Source organism: Pyxicephalus adspersus, chromosome 2 (genome assembly GCF_032062135.1).
Source record: "Pyxicephalus adspersus chromosome 2, UCB_Pads_2.0, whole genome shotgun sequence".
NCBI classification, from domain to species: Eukaryota; Metazoa; Chordata; class Amphibia; order Anura; family Pyxicephalidae; genus Pyxicephalus; species Pyxicephalus adspersus.
The window spans coordinates 52,754,843-52,782,066 of NC_092859.1; the positions used below are offsets into that span (position 1 = coordinate 52,754,843).

At 37.7% G+C, this 27,224-nt stretch overlaps 1 protein-coding gene and 1 long non-coding RNA gene across 2 annotated transcripts in view; both read right to left on the reverse strand.

Annotated features, from left to right (window-relative positions):
- FGF18 (fibroblast growth factor 18) overlaps positions 1-27,224 on the reverse strand; it is a 160,699-nt gene that overhangs the window by 76,403 nt on the left and 57,072 nt on the right. The window lies entirely within an intron of this gene.
- LOC140322010 (uncharacterized) lies at positions 739-2,482 on the reverse strand. Its single transcript, XR_011919097.1, has 3 exons — positions 2,214-2,482; positions 1,786-1,945; positions 739-1,581 (listed from the first exon to the last, which is right to left on the reverse strand). It is a non-coding gene; the product is annotated as an uncharacterized lncRNA (long non-coding RNA).

Sequence of the window (27,224 nt, forward strand, 5' to 3'; positions counted from 1 at the left end):
TCTGCCCCAACATGCCAATGCCATGTCCATGCCAATGTTGGGGGAAGGTGGTTCTGGTTTACACAAAATGGAAGGGGGCTCCACCCATCCTTTTTGAGAAAACCAGATTAGAGAGGACACGAGAGGGGGCACACCCGGTCGCTGCTCCATTTCCTATCCAAGAAGGTCCACAGCCTATAGAGGGGTCTATCACGCTCATTTTTTTTTTTTTTTGAGGGTGGCGATATCAAAAAATAAGTTTTGATTAGTTTTAACAAAATACTGAGGGCTCAGGAACAATAGCCAGCACCCTATGACAGCAGTCAAAGTATGCAGTCCTCTCCTCCTGTATCACTGTCTGTAATAGTCTGTCATTTGCAATCCCTATTTAATGTACAGCGCTGCGTAATATGTTGGCGCTATATAAATCCTGTTTATTATTATTAATAATAATAATAATAATATGCAAGCTAATTCTCTAAGAAGTGAAAGGCCTCAGATTTTTTCATTTTAGGGATGCATGACTAATGTAATTGTCAATTTTTAGACAGCCCTAAACTCTATTGTATTGAGAAACATGATGGAAAAAAAATGATCTAGGCTTCTTTACAATGGCCAAATTATTTTCCATCCTGTTTGTTAACTTCAAAATGAACGAATAAGCACAACATACCAAAAATAAAAAAAATATAAAAAACACATTCAAACAGTGATATTTTTTTAAATGAAAATACTTTATTTTTAAACAAACTTGGAACATGCAAACAAAAACTAAAGAATATAAAAAGCAAAGAAATAAGAATAACAACCGAACATTTTATAGTATATAATAAGTATATATTATAATAAAGTAGTAAATATTAAACAATAGCAACAAATAATTTACCATTAAGGAAAAGGCCTAATAAATATTTTGGTTTTGTAGCACTGTGATTTTTGAGTTGTTTTCCAGCACAGACTGAGGTGGATCAATTAGGTGAGGTTGGTACTGGGCAGAAATGGCATTTTGGAAGTAGATTTTGGGAAGGGGTAAATAGGTGTTGAGAGAATGGGGGAATCGATTGGGGTAAAGAAGCTATAGCTCAAACTGCACCTAGGGCTTGGGGATGTGGGAACACCATGTTGTTGGGATTTTAAAACCGGGGATTTTGGAGTTGGGGATTGTAGAACTGGGAATTTAGTAACTTGGAACTTGGGTGCTGAGGAATTGGGCGGTTTGAATTTTGGAGGGGTTGGATAATGGCTGCTCCATTTTGATGTGTATACAATTGGCTGCGATTGGGAATTGGGGATATTGTGGCTAAGAGTGGAGTTGAGGGTGGTATTTACACCCTTGTGATCCAGCTGTGTGGCAAAGTGGCAGACTGCAGCAATACCATTATCCAAGTTTACCGTAGAGCAAGGACAAGGACTGCTATTTGCTGTTGGATCATGGAAACCATAGGTTTCTTCTTCCAAACAGCTAGTGGGGGATGTGGAATAGGTTCAATATTTTGTGATGACTTAATATATGGTGATGGCATCGTTCCAATGGCCAGATTGTCCTCTCGCCTCTCGCTCCCACAAGTGACCTCTTCCACTGGCTCCACCCTTCCAGATGCCCTGTGGGGAAAAGAGAGCTTTTAATTTGAGAAGTTTTTTAGCAAAATACATAAAAACCCACTCCTGCAGAGAGAAAAAAATATTATCTGCTGCAGAGGTGCAGGGGCATAACAGTCAGTGTGCTGCAAATACATGGATACATTGCAAGTTGTCATTTCCACAAAAAAAACATTTTGCAAACAAGATTGTCAGATGAATACTTACGGCCCCATCTCTACACTTCTCTTGAGGAACTTTAAATTATGGAAGTATGTGTGTACTCCCACTGAGCCTGCTACTGATCCAGTTCTCTGCCGGTTCTGCTCCCTCAGATTCTTAGTCAACCTGTCACGCAGATTCTTTTAGCAAGTTTTTGTAACTTTCACTGAAAAAATAAGAAAAGGATAAGTCATGCTATCTGAACATACATACAAAATATACGTCAGAGCAATCATGCAGTACAGTGAGAAATTTAACAGTATACACAGAATAGAATTAAAGTCTGCAAATTGAAGCAAGATCAAAGACAGTGACTACACACAAGTGATAATAACAGGCATAGGTGTTATATTTAACAGCATAGCACATGCAATGGATGCATGTCACATGAATGAGAGGACAAGAAATACAAAATTGAGTCAAGTAATACATACCAAAATCTTCCTGCTCCTCTAAGGTCAAAGTATCAAAACTATTGTCCAGTATCCTGCGTATTGCTTGCCATGCCTCCTTCTTTTTGTAGTAGTCCGCATAGTTCCTGTCTGTAAGGTCATACAGACAGGGACGCTTCTCAGTTTGCACATATTTTTAGGTATGGTGATGTGTTCACAAGAAGAGGCAAAAAAAAAAAATAAGATTACTTGCAAGACAAAAGGATTATAGGAATGAGCTTCCTGTAATTGTAGCTGCCCACAAGCCAATATTTTTTTAGAAGTGCCCACAAGCCATTGTTTTTTTTTATAAAAAAAAAAGTCTAAAAGAGCTTATAAAAAAAGCCTCTATTGAATTCAATGGGACAGTTTATTGAATTTTGTAAGCATTTATAAACGTGTAAAAATTACCCCTTTAAAATCAATGGTGCGTTTACCAGCATTTTTTTTGTGTTTTTCCTTTTTAAAAATGCAGCAAGGAGCGTTATCTATAATGCTTAAAAATGTGCTTCAAGGAAACGCCCTGGTGTAGATTAGCTCATGGGAATTTCAATGAGCTTTTAGCACTCAGGTTAAAAGTGAATATGGTATCAGAATACAAAAGCATATTTACAATATCAACCTAATAAAAAAGCTAATATAGCAATGTCACTATGGAAGCCCTCCATTCCTTAATTGGAGGGTAAAGGGAAAGGTTGAGTGAACAACATCGTCTTACCCATCATTGTCTTCATATGTAGACCTCGTAGATGATGGGTCTTAGATTATGAGTATGTTCTTTACATAGGTCTCTTCTGCACTTCATACACACATATACTTTACTATATATAATCATTTTTTGACTGCGAACCCCACTGGTCACATTTGGTAAAATATCAATTAGTAAGGACATTGGAGTTTATGCATATTATGTAGGCATCTTTACTGCATTCATTTAAATATCTGAGTCAGAAATTTTCCAAGTAGGAACAAAACACATACACTAAATAGCCATAAAGTCTGGGATAACTTAGGTATGTTTATTGTAGGTGAATATATACAAAACATAGCAAACAGTTAATCTCACACAGTGCCACCAACCCTATAAACAACTATGTACAACAGACACAGAATAACTACAACAGTGCAGGGGATGGATGTATACAGCACATGAACAGGCAGTAACATGTACAGGGCTATAACAGGGTTTTGGAAGAGCCTGAGCACCAGCAAGCTTTCAGGTACAGGGACACAGAGCCAGTGCTAAGACAGAGGGAGGCATGTGAAGCCAGAATATAAAGACCTACTAATAATAAGCCCTATGTGTAGCATGGTTGCAGCAAGCCCCAAGCTGTGCTATACCAGTACCATCAGCAGGCTACAAATGGAGCTGCAGTTTTCCTGAAATCTATTCCTAAAACTTTAGAGGTTGCATTGTAGCATGATGGCTCAGAGGTTAGCACTTTGGACTTTGCAGAACTAGGTCCGAAGTTTCAATCTTTGCCAGGCAGCTATCTGCATGGAAGCCCTGGTTTCTTCCCACATTCCAAAAAATCTTGCAGTTAGATTAGATCTTAGACTGTATTAATGACATATGGCAGTGGAAGGGCCATTAAGTTGTAAAGCACTGCATAATATGTCAATGCTATATAAGTACTAGGTATTAATAATATTTATTATTGTTATGATTATGTACCATTATCAATTTTCTGCACTGATTCAAACATTATCCTTAATGTCTTTTTTGGTTTGGCACCCTGGTCTTAACACTTGACATTCTCAATTTTTGTACTTACTTTTTTTGTACTTATATAATAATTGTATTTGTTGTTATATTGGTAGTTGATGTACCTATATTATGTTTGTTTGCTTCCCTAATAGACATTGGGGTTGATTTACTAAAGTTTAGGCTGTTTAGAAAGCAAAGTAAATTATCACTCTGCCCAGGATAACCCACTTAGCTTAATCAGTTAGCTGACTAACAATATGCAATACATATATGTATGTATATGTATTTTACATATAAGTATGTCAATTATACTGTTTATTTATTTATTTTGTGTTGTGTATTGTTTTTCTTTATTAACATAGTTAACATACCTTTTATTAGTTTTATATATAATGTATAATAAATTGTCCTGTTCATTTATTTGCTTTTCTACTTACCCACAGAGCCTGTAATACAGTTTTTGTAGAACAGGAGATGCACTTGATTATACCAGAGATTAGGTAATACAACTTCAACTGCTGTTTTAAACATATTGTTGTACAAATTGATGCATCCTTGTTTCCACACTTTTATTTATGACGAATTTGACTTGAAAGTGGCTCAAAGGAAAATATGAAAATATAAACAGATGATGTTCTGCAAGAGTACCTCCACCCAAAATATGTCATTCATAAGCATCCTATGCCAGAAAACTTTAAAGAGGTCACATTTGTTTTTACATGACATTAAGGTTACCATTATAGGCATACATGGACATATTACGCATTTGGAACGTGTTAGGAGATTTTTTTCCTCTAATTTGAACTATAAGAATAATTTTAGGCAACAAATTTTATGACACACACACTTAAGGACACATACTAATGAAACTAGGTTTTTCTTTCCAAAAGAAACTGTATCCGGTAAAAGCAAAATAACATTAAAATACTGAAATAAATAATACATTATAATACTAAAATAACAAACAAATAAATAATACTTAATGTGACAATATGCTAATACTACCAACCCATGCTGAGATTAGGAACTTTGAACTGTTTTGCACCAAAGATACATAGCTGTGATAAACATTTTTTTCTGTATGACTAAGGTCATCTTAACCCTATAGGAAGTGTAACAAACACATTGGGCCTGATTTATTAAAGCTGGAAAGGATACACTTTCTTCAGTGAAGCTGGGTGATCCTGGAATAAATCTGGCTCAGGATTAAAAACATTTGCTAGCAAATTGCAAATGACTGAAGAAATTAATGGTTAGCTTGTCATCCAACTTCACTGAGTTGTATTCTCTGCAAGTTTAATAAATCATGCCCATTGGGAGAAGGAGGCACAATTTTAGGAGAACCCCTCTCATGGAACTGTGGCTGCTTTTGTTAGCTCTAACAAAGGTAATGCAGCAATTTATGTTGTATGTTGTTGCATGTTGTATCAGAAAGCTCAATCAATTGAAGAAAGCGGTAGAGCAGTAAATGAAAGATCAACGAAGCACAAGAGAGGCCAGCGGAAAGTTTTTCTTGTGGTCTGGCATCACTGTTAAGGCCATTTTATGGCATGTTCTGGGGATCAGAAGTAGTGCCTTGCTAAGGCCATCACAGTGCACAGGCATCACCTGGAAAATGTAATTTCTACTGTGTGTCTTTGCACATTCCCTAACAAACAGGAGAAAAATTAAGGTGGCCACTAAAAAGTTTTCAACTAATGGCGGTATAATACTTATATATTTCTGCTTTAGGATTGAAACCCCTACAAAGGTGTGTCTCTATACAAAAAAGTGGTCAATGCTACTGGACCTGGCCCTGGTCCAGCAACAGTACTCCCCCAATCTAATGCCACACTCTGGCAGACTGGTTGCATTTCCCAGGACATGGTTGCCCCCATGACTTAGTGCACAAGGGATAGTGCCCGGGGAGGGGCTGGCAGAGTACCAGGAGCCCACAGATAGAAGTATCAACATTGCCATAGACAAGTCCAGAACTTGGAGCCAGAGATCATAACAGATATTTCATCCACCAGCCGAAGTACACAGGGGCAAAACACAATCAGGTGTCGGGGTTTACAGGCAATAGATTGGTCCAGGCAGCAAAAACCCAAAGGGTCAGAAACAGGCAAGGTCAGCAAAAGTAAATCAGACGAATACTCACCAGCAGCAGGTTAGCCTAGCTTAACGTAACAGGTACAACAGGCACTAGTGACTAGACCAGAGAGGCTATAAAGACCCAGCAGTGCAGGATAGAATCACCAATCTGTTACATCAGGCTGCACAGCTAAGGGGAAGCAGGGGCTGCTGCTATTTTTTCTTCTCCTTGCTGCTGCAAGTGACATTGTTGGACAAAATAGGCTGTGTGGGATACTGCGGTAGCGCACAGCATAGAATCGCTGGCCCAATAAGCATTTCCTATTATTGGGTCTTTCCCTTCTCTTTTTCTTTGAAGCCAAGCACCAGTGGGTTTTCCTGCGTATTATATGTAATATTTCCCCAGAAAAGGCAGGTTCGTCTTGTGAAACGCAATTAAAACTTCCAAATCACCTAAATACTACTATCACAAAGATGCTGACCGCCATATTAGTTGATTTTTTTAGGGTGCTTTACATTTTGTTTTGGTGTTGATATTTTGTTGCAATTGTTTTGTGATTTCACATGTTTATTGTTGCTGCCTTATTAGGCCTTAATTTGATGACTTATTGCATAATAAACTTTTTGAATATTTGATGAATATTGTGTCACACAACTCCCTGCTTTTCTAGAATTCCTTGGGCATACGGTTTTAAACACTTTTTCTTTGATTTTGTTTACTTTAGGATGGAGACAATAACTATTTTGTAAGATTTTTGGAGTTGTATACTTATTGTATCCAAATATTATTATGGTATTAAATTATGCTTAAAAAGCCTTTAATTCAAGTCTTTGTTCACGCGGTATTTGATGTAGGGTGCCAACACACTGCTCCTGTCTCCCATTTAGAATGCAACACCAGAAACTTGTCATAGGGGCTTCAAATGGTCCCTTTAACATACTTTATTTATTAAGAATTTAGAAAGTCACAGTGTTATGTTGTTTTTCCAGCTCCAGTTTCTATGTAAGGCTGGGTTTTAACATGTGTTTTAAAAACACATGTAAAGATTCCTACTGCTTTTTATTGCACTTTTAATAGCGTTTTAAAGCTAGCCTTTAAAACACTGGAAAACATTTATGCCGCATTTTTGATGCGTTTTTGTTTCAAGTGCTTATAAATGAGGGAAAACGCACTATTAAAAATAATGGAAGCATTTACCCGCATTTACTCATGTTTTCTTGTGTTTTGGGGAGTTTTCCAGCGTTAACTCAGCATTTTAATTTTTTAAAAGTTGCAAGCAGCAATAAAGATAATACTCACAAACATGTCTCAAGGAAATGTCCTGGTGTAGATTAGCTCTTTGGAATGCATGGGAGTTTCAAACATGGGCTTTTAAAGCCTCAGGTTAAACAATAGGGAAACCATCCGTGTAGACTAAGCCTAAAGAATGAAAATTGTACAGTGAAGATGAATAAACACAATGTATTTGTTTTGTTTTTTTTACATAAGTGAATAGATATTCGCTTTAAACATGTAATCTCTCCTTTACAGGAATTTTCCAAGAGCTTGGTCCTAGATATTTTCTGAGTCATTTCCACTTCTTTAGACTAAGAAAACCATCAAAAGTGGAGTACAAAAGATGAGGTAAATATCACAATAAAAAAAATATATATATAAAAAAAATATTTGCAGGTAAGCTCTACAGCTGAACAGTAAAAAGCAATTTGCAGATCACAGGTGTGCTGTTGCTTTCTCAAGTGGCAACTGCAAGTGAAAAAAATAGTAAAACACCCAATGTGGGACCCCTTGTGTGTTACCACTTGTGCAGAGGTGCATGAACAGTTGGTTGGGTTAGGTAGATAGAGGAAACTTGTGTTCACTGACCCATAATGTATTTTAAATTTAAGAGTCTTAACCTTTTCCACTCAACTGTTGTTGTATAGCTGTTTGAGCCTGGGCTAGTTGGGCCACAACTGATTGAGCTTAAGGTTGTTTATGAGCGGCTTCAAGTTGTTCAATTTCCATTGGCAAATCTTGTAACTTTTGCTCTTCTTCCTTTTTCTTCTGAGACATGGTATTGACTAGTCGAAAAGATTGCAGTATTAACTTCATTCTTTTAAGGATGTTGTATAGGATAGATGATTTGTCATTGAAAGTATCTAGTAGTAGTCTAAAATTAACATACCCAAGCTAAAGTCTGTTAATATTGGCAGCATTTGTTGGAGGAAACAGACTTGGCCTGTGCTGGGAAAGTATAAATTGGCTAAAGCTACAGCCTTGCCCGCCTTGGTTCTTTGAACAAAGAGGAAATGACATTTGTGTCTGGTTAGATATCAGTGAAAATAAAACCAGATGCCTTGATAATTAGTATTGACACTCCATGATGCTTCATACTGTCTAGGGGGAATACATTTGGGGAGTCAGAAATGGAAAAGGATCTGGGGGTTCTGGTAGATCATAGACTTATTAACAGCATGCATAGGCAAGCTGCAATATCTAAAGCTAGTAAAGTACTTTCTTGTATTAAAAGAGGAATAGACTGCAGAGATGGAGACATTATGCTGCCCTGTACAAAGCATTGATCAGACCTCATCTGAAATATGAAGTCCAGTTTTGAGCACCAGTTCACAAAAAAGACATTGTGGAATTGTAGACAGTGCAGAGAAGGGCGACTAAACTAATAAAAGGAATGGAGGAGCTCAGCTATGAGGAGAGATTAGCTGAACTGAATCTTTTCCCCTTTGAGAAGAGACATTTAAGGAGGGATATGATCACCCTGTATATATATATATATATATATATATATATATATATAAATGGTCCATATGGAGAACTCTCTTCCCCATTATTCACTTTGAGATCATTACAAAGAACAAGAGGGTACTCTTTGCTTCTGGAGGAAAAGAAGTTTAAGCTCCGGATAAGGAAGGGATTATTCACTGTAAGGTCTGTGAAAATGTGGAATCGGCTCCCTCAGGAAGTAGTTTCAGCAACTACTATAGATTGTTTTAGGAAAAAGCTGGATGTTTTCTAGAAGCACAGAATATAACTGGGTATTAAGGCTTTAAAGTAAAATAACAGTGACTGTTGATCCAGGGAACATCTGATTGCCTCATGGAATCAGAATGGAATTTTTTTCCCCTGTTGAAGCAAATTGTAGCAGGGGTTTTTTGCCTTCCTCTGGACCAACTATGTCTTATAGGGTTTTATATCTGTGATATGTTTATTTCTCTAGTGGTTGAACTTGATGGACTTATGTCTTTTTTCAACCTAACTTACTATGTAACTACGTAATTACTGTCAGCAGAAGCAGATGCAGAACCAAGTCAGTGAAAACCAATTGTGCCACCATCAACTATGCTCTCCATCTTCTGCACTTCTCACTTGTAGCTCCTCCATTTAAAAATGTTGTGTATCATGCCACAGCTCTTCTACTTTATCAGTTCATGTTTAGTTTTATTCACACCAACTGCTTGTCTCAATTTCCTAAAAGATAGAAATTCTATCTGATAATAGAAGAGGGGATTGAGAACATGTGCCCTAATGAGGAATGGTTATGAGTTTTACAGATGAAATAAAAGTATACTGACTCCAGGGTAATGTATTATGTTCATCTCCCTACTGTGACTGAGATGATGAATGAGCCAGCCAATCCAAGGATCGAAGCTTGGCTAAGCGTAATCTTCATCTTTCTACCTTGCATCAAATCATGCATGCTTGAAATCATGCATAATTGGACATCTTTCTGTCTACTGCCACTGGTGATGTGTTTATTAGTGATACTGGTGCCCTCCCAGCTGCTATCCACATTGGGTAGATTCTGAGTCTAGACCCAGAATAAAGAGATTTAGTTTGACTTAAGGATCCACTAGAGATTGGTCTCTAGTAATGTCTATTTCCGCTGCCATTTTTATTGTAAAGATGACATTCCTAAATTACACCAATATGTGTGATTTAACATGTAATAATAAAAAAAAACTGGCAAATTGTAGAGAAAAATTGCCTGTGTGAAAGCAGAAATAACTGCTGTGATTTAACTTGGTGAACTGTCAAACTATGAGAAAACTGGTGAAGCAAGAGTTTAAAAGTGTTTTCTTGTGTTTAAATGAAAATAATTGCTGTGACTTAACAAGTTGAACAATCAGAATATGAGAAAGGCTGTCAAATTCTATTAGCAGCAATCTGAAAAAATGCCTTTATGTGTATGCCTAGCAATGTGAAAATATGTGCAACTGGAAATTATTGCTGTTTTTTAACATGGTAAACTGTCAAAATATGAGAAAAAATAGAAAATGTTATTAGAAACGAAGGGAAAGAATTGCCTGTGTGCAAATGAAAATAATTTCTTTGATTTTAGTTGGTGAACAATTAACATATGGGAAAAACAGCCACAATAGTACAAAAATGTTGTGTGTAACTGGAAATAACTGCTGTGATGCCATTTAATTAGCAGAAAATGGCCTATTGGCAAGTCTGTTTCCTAGTTCTGATGTGTTCATTTTTCAGTTCTATAGCTGTAAAATATGCTTGTACCTTAAATAACAGGAAAACAAATCTGTGTGCCCTAATCACACCTCTCTGCTACATTACTACTCAAAATTACAAAATATCAGCAATTAGGGGAATTGATACAGAGTTCCATTTACTAACCTCCAATATACCATAACATAATATAAATAAACATACAAATAAACATTACATTTTTCAAATTAATTAACCTCCTAGGCGTTTCACTGATGTCTGGATTTCTGTACCAAAAGCGGTTCACTGTTTTTCATGAAATTTTGTTTTTTTATATTGTAGACATGTAACTTACTGAAATATGTCTAAACAAGGGTCTAGTAGATATTCTGAATATAATAAAAATTGAAACACACAATCATGTAAAAAAAAATTACCTTTCATAATAAAATTTAAAAAAAAACACAAAAATCAGCTTAAACAAGAATGCATAAATAAATCAAAAATACTGAATATACTGAAAATCAATAATTCTGTATACTGTATAGTACTATATTTTTATAAAATACCTCTCCAGTGTGGTAAATTTTAAGCCCAAAGTCACATACCTATAGACAAAACCACATAAATATATTTTGAATTATTTTGTATTGGATTGGATACAGGACCTTGTATTGAATCCAATACAAAATATTTGAATTTCCTGCCATGACCCCCATGGACGGGCACACGCACCAACATTATCAGGAATAGCCGAGAGACATGTACGGGAATGCAGAGCGTTCTAATTCTCTTTGTATTTCCATGCAAAAAGTGTTACATTTTTTGCATGGAAAATTATTTTACATTGTAAGCTATAATTCTTAGGCATAACTCACCGAAATATGTCCAAAATGTAATACATTTAATATTAAACTATAATAAAAAAATCTTAAATAAGGAAACAAAAAAAAAAAATAGCGTATTAAATAATGTAACTGTACAGTAGCTCATATAATAGATATATACATAATAATATTATATAAAGATTTCCTTGTATTAGACTCAATACAGCTTTTTGTATTGAATCCAATACAAAATGATTTGAATTTCCGGCCCCGCCTCCCGCACGCACCAACGTCACTGGGAAGCCCTGGAGCTCATCACTGCACACGCTGGGAGAAGACAGAAGACATCTCCCGAAGAGCTGCGGAGACAAGGTAAGTGTTTTTTTTTTTCATTTGTAATCCGATTGTCATACAATTTTGTATGACAATCAGATTGCACTGTAACGCTTGTTTATATTTTAAGCTACCCCGAACCTGGTTCCGGGTAAACGCTTTCAGCAAGTTTTCTTACCCCAAACCAGGCTCAGGGTAACCGCCCAGGTGGTTAAGTATCATATTGTCTATTTGTCTATTTAGGGTGCATAGATTAAAAAAATCAACAGTTATGCTATTACAATTTTTTTAGTAAATTACACAAAAATTAAAATTTACACAATTTTACACAATTAAAATTTACACAAAAATTGCCAAAATAAGTGTTGTTGAACAATATTTATCCATTATTAACCCATATTGTGTTTCCACTGTTCAAGACACTTTCTAATCCATTAGGATATCTATGCATTTTAAATACAAAAAAATGCAGTTATAAACTAAGAGTGGTATAAATATTAATAGGCTCTGTATGCTGTAATATAAAATTATGTGTTTTGAATGAGATGAGCATAAAATAATACTACAGAAAAAATAACAAAAAGATTTTTTTCTTCCATGTCCTGACCAAAACAAGTATTCAGCCGCTATGCCCCTCTACACACCACAACAATCAGACCTATCGCCTCCTAAAAAAGAAGGTGAAAGGAAACTATTAATACTTACCTGTCCTGCCACTTGTGTCCAATATCTTCAATGGCTGGAAAAATCTTCTGCATTTTGTATTAGAAGACACCAGAAAAGAGCAACAGTTTCCAGACTAGGTACACATTTTAACTATTTGACATTTACTATGGCTGCTGCTGCCTCTACCTCTCTGTATGGACCTGATTGAGCAGGTCACATGGCTACACTCATCACGGGCCCTGCCCTTAAAAGCAAGTGAGGGGCAATAGGAAGTTGCCTGAACAAGACGTTCCTTTGGCTCTGTTTCCAGGTTCCTGTTGTTTGTTTCTCCTGCTCCAGATTCTTTGTGTACTGAACCCGGCTTGTTTCCTGACTACGCTTGTTTGCTGCCTGTCCTGACCTCTTGCCTGTTTCCTAACCAAACTTGTTTGCTGCCTGCCCTGACCTTTTGGCTCGTCTGACTATTCTCTTGGATTTCCCTTTGGCACTATGTTTTTGTTCCAGCTTGTTAGCAGTCACCTGCCTCTGCGTGCACAGGGGCCACAACCTGGCAGATGCCCTCAGCACAACACCCTCACCTCTAGAGGCTCTGGTGAAGATTGGGCAGCTGCTTAGATTCTGTGCCCTGTGAACGTATCCACTTACCGAGCTGGTGACACAGAGGGTCCACTATCCTGCTGTGCAGCTACCGTGACACCAACAGCCTCCTGGGAGACATACTTCACATATCCCAGGAGGGTGTGGGGCTTTCTACTATTATATCGTCCCTGCACATTGCAAGATTGGGAGACACAGGAAGAAAAACCTGGAAAGAGAGAAAGAGATGTTGGCGCCCAGTGCCAGGACAGGCTGGGATAATGAAGGAAGGCAGGAGTGCGCCTTCCTTTTTTTTTTTCAACATTGTAGATTAATATTGAAGATAACTGAACATGTTTTATATATTTTAGATTCTGTAAAGTAGGCACTTTTGCTTTAATGACACTTTTGGCATTCTCCCAATTAGATTGATGAGGAAGTCACTTAGATAAGTTTTCTATTACAGGTATGCAAGTTAATTTATCAAATTTATTGTATTCTTAACTTTTTGTCTGCCCCAGACGAGTTATCTCGTGTGAGATAACAAGTGCAAATAAGCCCCAGCCATATTGCTGTGAATGCTTGGAATGTTTTGATCATTCCGATCTTGTCAGAGGATGGAGCAGTCAGCTGACTGCCCTCGGTATGGAAACTATAATCTTATACTGCCCCCTAGTGACAAGTCGTCATAAATACACATTACAGCAGTGGCCTTGTAAGCAGTATTCTCCCTAGATACATTGTTTCAGGCCAATCAAATAAGTTATAAAAATCACCAACTTGCTACATAGGCAAGTTATTCCTACTACCTCCCTTATTCCTACTACCTCCCAATTCTCCCTACAGCATCTCTGAGGCCTAATCTTTGAGAGTCTAGATATATTTGTACCAAATGTAATGTGGCGCCGTGTGTACAACCCTGTTTTCAAAATTTCGACACATTGATGAAATTCTAAAAGATGCTTTCCCCACTTTGTTATATTAAACTAACATGTGACCGTGGAATAACTAGTAGCAAGGAAATGTCACAAATAGGAAATAAAAAATTTGCTAAAATAAATTGGCCTGGAGCACTTGCAAGCCACTAACTAAAATGGTGATTAAAAGGTTAATGTGTTTGGGAGCATCAGTTGTGTTGTGCAGAGGTAAGGTAGCTATTCAATTCTATTCTAAACGGCGGAAGGACAACAAGAGCAAGAGAATTGCTTTTGCCTTGAAATGCTGGAAATGAATGTTCGATCTGTTCGATCTTTGGAAATATGTACTTTGGCTTCATGAATCCCAGAAGAGGAGAGTGGATGGTTTCTACATGTGTGGAAGAAGAAGTGTAATGGTTGGGGGGGGGGGGGGTTGCTGGTGACATTGTTAGTGATTTGTTCAAAATTCAAGGCACACCTACACAATTTGGGTACTACACCATTGTTCAGCGATATGCCATCCCATCTGATTTACTCTTAGTGGGACTCTCATTTGTTTTTCAACAGGACAAAGATACCAAACACACCTGCAGGCTATTTGACCAAGAAAAGAGGTGCTGTCAGATGACCTGACCTCCAAAATCACCTAAACTAAATCCAGTTGGGATGGTTTGGGATGAGACGGACCACAAAGTAAAGACAAAACAGCGAAGTGCTCAGCACCTCTAGAAATCTATTAAAAGTGACTACCTTATGAAACTAATTGAGAGAATGCCAAGAGCGTGCAAAGCTGTAATCAAAGCAAAAGGTGACTACTTTGAATAAAATAAAATATATAAAACATATTCTGGTTTGTTTAACATATTTTGTTCGACTGAGAATAAATGTCCAAACTTCTGACTGGTTCCTCTCTATATCATTCCACAAATATTCCACAGATTTCTCTCCTCACAACAAAGGTGTTGACAGGCAGCCTTTGGTCCCAGGAGGCCTATTTTGACTTGGATTCTGTTGCAGCACAGGACTATGATTCCTTAAAAAAGGAGATTCTCACTCGGCTACAAGCCCAGCATTTAAGTGCATGGACAAAGCACACTGATAAATCTTACTGTTTACAAATGTATGGCCTAATTCATATTGCAAAAATTAGCTGCAGGTACTGACTGGCCCTCAATTTGTGGAGCAGATGGTGGTAAACCACTACCTAAAGTCCCTACCAGCAGCTCAGAAAAAATGGGTAAGCCACGGAGACCCTAAAATTGCTGGAAATGGGTGTGGTCAGTATAAAAAAAAAAACTCTGGGTGAGACTTTGGGTGCAAGCCCTATACACTGGTGATCCAGGCAAGGAAGGTATGCTGCTCTTAGCAGGATGAACTATAAAAAAATTATAGATGTTTTTATTGCCATGAAATGGGTTATGTGAACTGCCCATTGATGAGCCCATGCAATGCCATGTTTCTTACAGGGAAATATGTCAGTCATTCTTTGCTACCATGGCATGTGTTCAGCTGTGCTGGCTAAAAAAGCAAATGTGTATGTCACGCTTGGGGAGACACGGCCACTAGGGGGTGCTACAGCTTGCACAAAGGTGGTGTGAGCCCTGAGAAGAGCCAAGGTGCAGAGTCTAAGCAATAACAGGCGACACTGGAAGCAACAGGAGGCACAGGTGACACGGGAATAACCACAGACAGAGCAAAACACTGGAGCAGCACAAAGGAACTGGCTTTTGAGTTTAATACTGTGTTTGGTAAACTTTAATATTTTTGGTGTGGTACAACATCTTCTGCATGATGCAATAATTGGGAGGGACTTGCGTCAATTTTGGGAATTATGAGTAAATGGGAACTTGTTATATATTATACTTGTTATATCACATATGCAAAAAAGGAGACCATGTCACTGAACAGATAGATGGTAGTCCCCAAACCCTACCAGAAGGTGGTGTTGGAACTTGCCCATAGTCATTTAATGGGGGGTCGACTAGGAAACACCCTAGATGCCTTTTAGACATTGCCTAGCAAGCACAGGAGGTTGGGAAAACCCATCATAAAAGTGTGATTGAGCAAATGGTCAATATTAAAAAAACAATTGACTCAGCAGCAGCGGGTTTACAACTGTGGGGTTCAAAAAATGTACTTTCTCTCCAGGTGATAAAGTGCTGGCGTTGATAGCCATAGTTAAAAGTAAATTTCTGCCAATTTCTGGCAGGGCCTTTTTGAGGTCATAGAGAAATTGGGGAACTAAATTTTAAAGGAACACCAGCCAGAAGGAAAGCACAAACAAGTATATCATGTGAACCTGTTAAAGCACTGATAACGTCTCCCTAGCTTCCAATCCTGCCCCATTCAGACAAGGTGAATCTTAAATACCAGAAGTGGCAGTAGCTAAAACACTTTCCAAGTCTCAGAAACAGGAAGTTTTTTTTGAATTTGTAATTCAAAATAGAAAAGAGTAGAGTAAAAGACAGCTTTTTTGGGAAATTATTTAGTAAAACAATTTTGTTTGGTATATTACAATGAGACAAAACTTCACAAAGTAGGCTTATATAGTAGAGCATAAGACTGTTCATACAATTTACAGACTAACATGATCAAAGGTTTGTCTCAGTTTCACATTACTTGCGTCCTCAGTGGATACAGAGACATAACACTGGGGAACAATTTAGAACAATTTTTTTGTTAACTTCAATTTTTAAGATAAGCATCTCCTAACAGTACCTATTTTATAGATTATAGAAAACCTGTCACCCGAATAATGCGATCACATAGGGGGCTTATCAACCCTATTGTGATAGCAATAAAGTATGGTGAAAAATAAACTATAACAAACTTTATGCTTATGAGCTAAGGTTTCCCCTATGAATAGGATGTGTGAAGAAGCTTGTTCTCAAAACTCTGTCCCCTCCACAGCCATTTACTAGTCCAGCAGCATTATCTGTCATCCTACTAGCTTGCTTATATATGTCTTGAAGATGCAGGATGCCCCGGTAAACAGAGGAATGCCGGTCTTTTCACATAATTTCTGCTTTAGGCCGACCCAGAATCCAATATGGCAGCAGTCCCTCCACACTCCCCCTCACATCCCTAGAGCCCCTTAGCTTTCCAGATCCGCAGGACACTTTACGCTCTCTACCTACAAAAGTGGATCTTGAGGTTTAGGCTGTCAGGATTAAGACACTGTAATACCCTTGAATTATTCTAATAAACTTTAGTAGTTATCCCAGAATACCATGTAGTACTTTATTTATGAAGATTCTAAAATTTGCCCATCCTTGGGAGACCTAATTAACCAGCACCACATTCCCCTGTTTATAATTCCAAATACAATATATACTTTTGGGGATTTTTCAGGTACCTTTACAAAACTCAATACATGTTTAAAAAAGTTTACATAATGTATTCATTTACACTAAAACAGTCAATAAAAACATTTAGCTATTCTACACAGATTAAATTTTTTACCATTGTGTGCTTCAAACAATCACGTAATCATGTAAATTTTTTGGATATAAAGTATTTTTACCCAAAGTCTTCGTCAGAATAACATATTGTTTCCTCTGTATACATTAAAATTTATACATTCTCTAAATATTTTGAAGACAAAAGGGAAGAAAAAAAAAAAAAAAAAAAAAAAAAAACATAATTTTAGACATTGATATACAGTTTATTATAATTCAATTCTCCACTCCTTGAAAAAAGGACCTGCTCTTACATATCCAAAAATGAGCTGTACTGGAATACTAAATGATTAATTAAGCTTTGCTCATGATCAAAAATGCGGATCCAACACCCCAATTCTGGCAAAATATCAACACAGGTTGCAGTACCCCAGTACTGACAAACCACAAAAAGTGATCAATAAAGACACTTAATATCGGTTTAATACTTAACTTTGCATGGAATCCTGTGCTAGGTATAAGTATTAACCATCTTGTGAATAATAGCAAATTCAAACAATTTAAATTCAATTACAATCCTATTCCAAGCAACCAAATTTATCATATCCCAATTATCTTTTAGCATCAGGTTTACCCCTTAGTTGAAATTACCAAGTAAAGCAATTTACATTTAAAAGGAAAGAGAAACTTTATCTATATTCACATATATGCATATTTTGTGATGTCATTCTCCATTTAAACGGAGGAAAAACTCAGTTTTCTTCTCCCTTTACGGAATGAAATGCTTCATCATGCTTTTCAGTTCAATCAAAAAAACAATTTCCAATATTAATTCAGAATATGTTAATTCCTTGTGATTCCCCATATACATGCTTTGATTTCCATCACAGATGAATCAAACTTCAGAGGCATATATCCCCAAAGCATTTCTGTCTATCATCCTTGGTGCCTACATTTGTCACACTAGATTACTTCTCCAGGGTAGAAATTCCTCACGTCCATCCACCTCAATATTCGCCTTCCGTTGAAGGAACTGGTGCCGCGTCCTATGTAGAGCGCTATGGTGCTCCTTGATGATCGTTTCCAGGATCATTTTGTGGGACGCGGTCTGCACTTGTTTGTTTGCGATTCAAGATGAAGTTGGTGTTTCTGTCACACATAGATGGCAATGCTGAATATTTTTATGGGGCCCTATACCAAGTGTAATGGGCTAAAAATAGATTGTAATGGCCCATCATCAGGGATTCGTATAAAACATGGCTCTCGCATTAAACGTGAACAGGAAATGCAAATGAACATGGACCTTATCTTGAAATTTGTTTTCACCAAGCACAGAAATTTATACAATCACAATGCTATGACAAAGCAAAGGCCACCTTCACAAAATGTTGCCAATTTTTCTTTCTAGTTCGGCAAAAAATGTACTAGAGGCCTAGCCAAAGTCCTCCACACCCACCGTACGACTGATTTTATCTGACATTACAGATGTGTTCTACAACTATTATAAGAAGGCGATCTTTCTGGGAAAAAGTCTACCAAATTATACAGAGATTTACTGACCTTCATGTACCCTTTGAGCCGGGGTTCTTCCTTCTGCAATACAATACCTATAATATTGGGACATGTAGGAAATTCCCCCTTATCCATTAGTTAGATGCTGCCAGGCCTTGCATCCCCGCAATGTGGCATTAATTAGAGACTCCAATGGTTTCCCAGTGGTTCCACAGAATTATTGAACTCTATCTCATGGAAAATCTAATATCTGTTCTAGGGGGAACAGAGAAACCCACACTGTGTAGCAGATTGTTTTTTTGGATGTTCTTTTATTCCGCAAACAACTCAGTCAACTCTATGTGCAGAATATCAATTGTTTTTATTGATACCTCAAATGCAAGAACCGCACTCCCCATCCCCCCATCTTTCCCCCTTGTCCCTTCTTCCCTCTTTTCTGCCTTCTTTCTTCACTATTATCTCTTTATTCACCCTTTTTAAATAAAATATCACAATTTTCATTGGTTTACAGAACTAGCCAGTCTCAGACTGAATTATTCCTAATTCAAATATAATGACTTTCTTTTTTGTTTGAATCAATTGTATCTCTTTTAGAAATTTTCTTTTTGGTTGTTGAACATTTTTTATGCATTATTAAAAAAAAACATGACCTGTGGAAAATTATAGCAGGATAGCAGTTTATTTCAGTGTTTCACAAGTGTATAAAAAGACATAATTGATATTTTTTAACTCAACCCTATATTTCTGCTTTCAATAGCAAAGCTTTCAATATATAACATGGGGGAGATTTAGTAATTTTAAAGACCAAAATGCCTGCTCTAACCAAAAAACAATCCCTGGTAATAAAGTTATGAGATTGATATTTTTGTCTATACCTTCCATTGATTTATCTGCGCTATTGCCAAGTTAGTTAAACTTTTTCAGTGAAAGTCTGCAAAAGAGAAAGGTAGAGACAAATGTTATGAGCCAGGCATAGTTAGATCTACATAATCAGAGTTCAATTTACACTTTCAGCAAATGTACTTAATATCCATTCTACACAAATAACGCTGGTAAAAATGGGTACCCGGGTGAAACTACCCCACAACTATTTGGCTAATTGTAGGCTCCTGGCTAAAGAGACAACATCTACAACATGTAGAAAATTCAAGATTAGTAGCCATAGATATTGAAAGCTCGTATTTATGCATCTCACATAGGAAGGGAACAAAAACAGCAAAAATATTTTTGGATGAGCAAGAATTAGAATCCCGGCAACAAAATAGTTTCATTAATAAAATCTTACAGTATATTCTAACAAGTAATGTGTTTACATTTGACGATAAAACCTACCTCCAGGTACAGGGGGTGGCTATGAGGACAAAATGTGCCCCAACTAATGCCAACCTGTACCTGGGGGGATGGGAAACAGGTCTATTTAGCGATGAGTCCCTTGAAATATACCTTAGCTATATTCTTTTATGGCAAGGTACATTGACGATGTCCTCATCATTGGGACAGGGTCTGAAAATGAACTAATGAAGTTCCATGATAGATTGCTACAAAATACATTCAATCTAAAATTTACCATGACCCAAAGTACCACTTTCCTTGATTTGGAATTACCCATAGTTCTCCCCAGAGGTTTTTAGCCGGTTGCTCCGCCCGGCTGATTTGAATACCCCGCCCAGCTCTCGGAAGCTCTCGGATGCACGGATCTCAGGCTGCTGTGTGTCATCCGTTCAGAGGATTGCTGCCGATGAGAGGTGAGCACACAGATCAGCCTACATGTGAAAGAGACACAGGCAGCCCCGCCCCCATCCCCCATAGCACGAGCTCAGATTACTGTTTAAAAAAAAATGAAATGTATCCAGTGTGTATAAAGTGTGCATGTCATTCTGCATCCTCACAGCTCTGTATACAAACCTCCATATCCCCTAATATGTATGTCACAATGACCTGTAACTTTCAGGGTGTACAGGGGACCCTCATAGATACTAGTTACTACAATTGCAGCCCCCCAGGTTCAAAGAATTTCAAGATATGGGGGTCACAAATGGGTTGTGAAGTTTGGGGTTGCTGTTTCAGGGGAAAGTACAACTAGGAGTCCTAAATTGAAAGTGGGGACCCCAAGTGCAAATTGGGGACCCCAGAGCCACAAACATAGCAAGGAACATTGGGGAGGGGCCCCTTAATATATACCTACCTGTCACAAATCTATACCTATGAAACTACTGTCTGCTTCTCTTCTTTGTACACCAATTTCTCTGAGGGTGGGGGTACAAAACTGAAAATATAGGTGCAAGTGGCGGGTACATTCTCCCCTTACAATCTCATTACTACAGCATCATTAGAACACAAAACACTCTGCCCAATAAAATGAGCCTCCCTGCCCTGTTACACATTCCTGTCCACTTATCTAACATTCTGAACTTCAATTCATGTGGAGACGTAAGAAACCAAAAATATAGGTACAAGTGGGGAACATCTGTGACTAACATCCCCTAAAACTTCATCACTATGGCATCATTAGAAAATTAACTCGGCCCACTAAACTTTATTGAGGTTGAGGTGTTGGAAGGTTACAGTCGTGTAACAAGGAAGTTTTTTTATTGTTGTAATGATGCCATGGTGATGAAAGGTGATCGCCACTCGTGTCTCCCACTTCCAACTAAATTTTTGTTTCCCTGCACCTCTTAATTCTGGAGAAATTGGGGTTTGAGGTGCAGACAGATATGTGTAACAGAGCAGCAAACTTTGCTAGGTAGAGATTTATGTTCTCATAGTGCCATAGTAATAACATTTTAAATGTTTAGCCACAAGTGTCCCCCACTTCCACCTACAGTTTGTTTCCTATGCCTCCACGTGTACCTTAAAAATTTCAAGTTATTACAACCAACGGGTTAGGAGATCTGAAGGTTTGAACACAGCGAGTTGTTAGGCTGCAGAATATGACAAGCAGCTTTTACACTCACATAGCGATCACACTGCGCTGCCGATGACATTACACACTGCGGATAAACGTCACAGACAGTGTTTTTATATAGAATATGGGCAGTGATGAGAGGGGGTCACTGTCTGTCTTGTCCCCATCTGATATCACATGCATGATGCTATTAATTGCTATTAATTGATCGCCACATTTTTACCATTTTATTAAAGAGTGACTTTCTCTGGTATGTAATGGAAAAATGTGCGTTTTTTGTTTTTATAGTTTTGTGGAGAGGACCTCTCCCCTTCAGTCTTCACTTCCATTTCAGTAAAGACCGAAGGGGAAATCCGCAGCCTCCTGGGATATTTGTGTCGCATATCTCAAAAGGCTCTGCACTGCTCCTTGTGTGCATGCACCTTCAGAGGATTTCTTATAATGTAAAAAAAAAAAAAAGTGTTCAATCTAATGCATGCGCAGTGCAGGCAGCCCTGGATGTACAAGTGAGCATCAGAGAAAAGGTGGAAGCTGAGCCAGCATGGGCCTGCTGGGCTAGTTTTGTAAAAGAATCAAGTGCAGTAATCTCCCCAGAAATTTTTTTCAGCCGGGTGGTAGGAAGCTGTAACCGGGTGGTAAAAAAGGGGGTGTGGCAAAACACCGCAAATTTAGTGCTCCCAGTTGTTTATGCCATAGGTAGCCAGTAACCTCTTATTGTTTCAGTGTTCTACCTTCTCCCAATTATTTGTTACAACTTTGTAATGCCTGCCCCGTTAGTATATCCAATTTTTCTATTCTATGTATTTTGCCACAACTGTCCTATGCCGTGTATTGTGACCCAACTTACTAGTGTTCTAAGTTTTAAGAGTTTATTCCTTTGCAGTAGTGTAATAGTAAAATGAATGTGGTGTAACAAGTGAGGGTTAGCTCATATTAGCAGCAAAAAACATTTACCCCTTCTGAGTGACTTCTGGCAACTGCTAAGCACCTAGGATTGGTAACAGGCCGTAAGTGCTAGGCACCTAGGATTGGTAACAGGCAGTAAGTGCTGGGCACCTAGGATTGGTAACAGGCGAAGTTTTTTAAGCAGCAGTGGTTCCTGGCATGAGGAATGGACAAATGTAACCTTACTGCCGGTGTGAATTCAGCCGTACTTCAGATGTGCTCCGGTGTCTATATTTAGGTAAAGTGAACTTTTGTGAAAATGTTTTTTTTTCACTTCAGTGTTCTCCCCAGCCCCTTTTAGCTGGGCGCACCACCTGGCACTTTTCCGCAACCACCCGGCTGTTTTTAGGTGGTTATCAATGAATTGGGTCACAATACCAGGGCTGCCACCCACCTACAATTTCTTGCCACCCAGCTTAAAAAGATTTCTGTGTTGAGCACTGTACTTCCTGAGGTAGCCTATCCCACATTTTCACAGACCCTACAGTAATGAATCCCTTCCTTATCCAGGGCTTAAACTTCTTTTCCTCCAGACGCAAAGTATCCAGACCACAGAGTATAATTGTAGTTCCCAGTATGACCAGTGTGCTCCTGCCTTATGATATTCTACAGCAGTGTCTCTCAACCTTTTTACCATAGAGTAACCACTTGAAATAACTTTCAGGTTTTCACTGAACCCCTACTATAATTAGTACATCAACAACATGGTGGTCAGTGGGAAGAATACCTCCTACATTGCTGGCCAGTAGGAACATGTCACACTTATAGATGGCCAAACAAATAACTGGTATCTGTTAAACTGACCTAGGATCTCCTGGAAACCACTCAAAGATCCCTAGGTTTCCACAGAACCCTGGTTGATAAACACTGTTCTAAAGTTAACCCCAAACAAGGTGTTTGGAAATGTAGTATTGATTTTCATGCATTATTAAAAAAGATTAACAAAAAAAATATTAATATTTATTAATTTTTATTATTTATTAATAATTATTTATTATTTATTTATTTATAAAACAGTTTTAACAGGGAGGTATTTAATATGTTGCTCAGAAAGCATGAGGTAATTGGTGGGTAAATTGCTAAAGCTTACTAAAGTGACACATATTTCATGGTAACATCTGCTTCATCAGAGAACAAAGATTCAAGGGGAGGGTAACTACTTATGTTCTTCTTTTGCAGCCTGATGTCAGTATAATATTAATAGGTTGGTGACAGAGTCATATTAAGCCCCTAGCCAAAAATGCAATAGCTAACTGTAAATTACCATCTTTGAGCATGAAAGTGGGGACATCAGCACTCCAACTGCATATCAACATAATATAAAGAATTGCTCCTAAGATAAATATAAGTAAGTACATATAAATATGTAAGGGGCAGTAGGTGTATTATTTTGGCCCATAATGATGACAAATACCATCTTTTTTAGAAAAATGTTTTCAATTTTGGAAGATTTCTACCTCCCATCCTATTCTAGTGGCAATTGTTGGATTGACTCTTTACACTCTAGTAACTACTGACATGACAACAGAAAGTACTAATGAATCTCTCCAAAATAAATATTATTTTTATTATTATTATTATTATTATTAATAACAATAATAGTAAACAGTATTTATATAGCAACAACATATTACACAGTAAATGACAGACAGATACAGCCAGAGACACAGACGGAGGGGAGGACCCTGCCCAGAAGAACTTAGAATTTAGGAGTTGGGGGAAGCAGCACACAATAGAAGGGGGGATATGGAATGGTGGGTAAGTATAAATATCCTACATATGTGGTTCGGAGAAAAATTCCCCCTAAATCTAGCTTGAAAGATAATATTTTTTCTTTAATAATAATAAAGTTTGAACAATTCTTCTACATTCATTTACATGCTTCCTTCATGGCTAGTAAAGTCAGTTTGTTAATACATACATAATGGGATGCAATAAGGGCTTGATCAGACCTGGGTTAAAAAAAAGTGAGCGTTAGTCCTCTTGGATGTATACTCTGCACAACTACTGTAGGTTTCCAGTTTTCATGCAAAACACCTGGTTTTTGCAGGCATTTGCAAACACTAATACAGACATTAACAACAGCCTGTGCAAGCATTTTTAGGTAAAAAAGAAAAAAAATGCCTAAAAACACCTATACAGGAAGTTGCAAACGCACATACAAGCCTTTTTAGGTGTTTATAAACACTTCCTCCATGGAGGCGGTAAAGATGGCAAACTGCCCCTGGATGCTGCATTGAGCATTCAATGAAAATTTGTGTTTCTAAAACACAATGAATACATGATATTTATTGTATAAATTATGACTGATAGTTTTATATCCAGACAAACTGGCAAGGCTGTGCTGGGTATATGCAGACTGTATTCCCCATTGGGACCATAAAATCTTTAGGCCCGAATCTGTTTTATTTGCCATTATGCGGACCTTATTTTCCATAGTAATCATATCAAAAGTTCAAAATCTGTTTAATTAATATTTGATTTTGGTGAACACCATTTGATGCCCAGCATTTACTGCATCTTTTAGAGGTCCCTGCAGTTTCCATATTGACCACTGTGTTGACCGGGCTGAATCTGGGACCTTCTCCCCATATGCTTAGTTGAAAACTGCAGGGACTCTGTGGTGTGTTCATATAGCACGCCAGAGATTACATCAACATTTTATCATTATTATATCAATAATATATCAAAATTAATAAAAGCAATTTGTGGCTATAAAGTAGCAGGTAGGTGGCCAGTTGCTTGGAGACACCTGGGAACCACTGTTTCCACCTCTGTCTAAACTTAGCTCAAGACTTACTTACAGTCTAGATAATCTCTTCTGGCTTTCAGCCACAGCAAAGCATTTCTATACACAGAACTATTGATCACTGCATGCTTTGTAGGGTATATATAGCTCCTGTAATATATATATTACAGACTGTTGTCTTTTAGAATCCTAGGGATCAGAAGTTACAGAAAATTTCAGTCAGCCGATAGGGCACAAATATTCCACAGTCAAAGTCACAGTTGCACTAAGATTAATTTTTTTTTCTCCATTGTGATGTTTGATGTGAAGTCCTGACCTATATCTGCATGACTGCATTGTCCTGCTGCCAAATATATTACAGCAGGTTTATAATTCCTGTAGGGTCCAAAAAAAGGGTCCTTTTAGTTAACCATTTTCCACTTTTGTAAGAACCTTTCCTTAAGCAGTTGATATTTGAGAAGAAACCGAAATCGCAGAAATTACATAAAGAGATTGGGAACAATAATGGGAATTTAGAGAAAGTAGAGGAGCATATTGATTTTGGAAAACAAATTTGTAACATATAAGGAATGTTAAGAGAGAATTACAATAGAGATAATAGTAAACAAGAATGAGAGAAAAGTATTCAGTAGATATTAAAAGATGGATTTTAAAAAAGGGAAAATCTTTAACTCTCAAAAACTGAACTTTAGCCTGTTTAGCACAGATTTTGCCTTGGTTGAGAGGAATTGATTCCCTGATAAGATGAAATCTCCACCCAACACCAGGGGTCCCTTTCTAAATCCCTCCAAATGCTCAAATACGCTTTCTAGAGAGCCTGATTGGTAAGAGACATATAAATTGTGGCTATAGTTACCAGGATTCCTCACAATTCATTTGATACACAAATACCTACCAGCAAATATTTATTTAAGCTGCTAAGAGATAGAGGCAGCAAATTGATACACTAACTCCCTTTGACTTCCGAGGAACAACTCAAATAACTCAATGAGTCCTTCTTACTGGGCAAGAGTGGGGCACTCTCTTTTTTAAGCTAAGTTTCCTGCGACATCAACATATATAAGCCTTTAAGATTATTTTTACTGGTGCCATGGGGGTGAAAAAGTGGACTGAAAAAAAGAGGATAGGTCATGGAGGACAAGAAAGTGAAAGTGATGCAGGACTAGGTAGGAACAGACAAATGAAAAGAGGTAAAGGAAAAGGAGAAATGAGCAACACCACCCCAGCCAAATACTGACTTGAGGGTGGACTGGTAGGGGAAACAATACTTTCTATCAGATCCAATATCAGTGCTGATATCAACATAATACAAAAACCAGCACATATGTACTGTGTTATACAAATACAATGTAAGAACATTCAGATGAAAAACTGTTAAGGGGGCAGTTGGCAGAACATGAAACCAGGATTAATAATATCAGAACCAAAGTCAATATCCAGCAACCCAATAAGATATATAGGTGACAGACTAGGAGAGAAATGTAGTAGTCTCCATCCTGTAATAGAAGCCAAAGGATACACAGTGTACAGGATAGTCCTTAAACCCTGTATACTAGGTGTCAGCAAGTAGGCTAACAAGAACCAGAGCAGGAATGCAACAGGTTGTCATTGATCCTTGGGAGGAGGGACCAGGAGCTCAGGCCAATCTGGTAGGGAAATCAAAGATATGCAAAAAAAAACATCCACTAAGTCCACTAAGTGTTTAAGTTTTGTGGATTTGCCATGACCAAAGGAAGATAGATGAAACCGATAAAACCCATCAGTAGCTGTAGATGTAACAGTAAATGTTGTAGGAGTCAAGTTCTTCCAACAGTGGATTTATGGACTGTCGCAATGTTAGGGTACAGCAGGAGAACACATGTGTCGTAAAAAAAAAAGCACTTCCTCCTGAATGTGGGTAGCCTTCTTAATATCCTTCTTCGGTTTGAATGCATGTAGCCAGTATATCACAGTGGGGTCAGTGG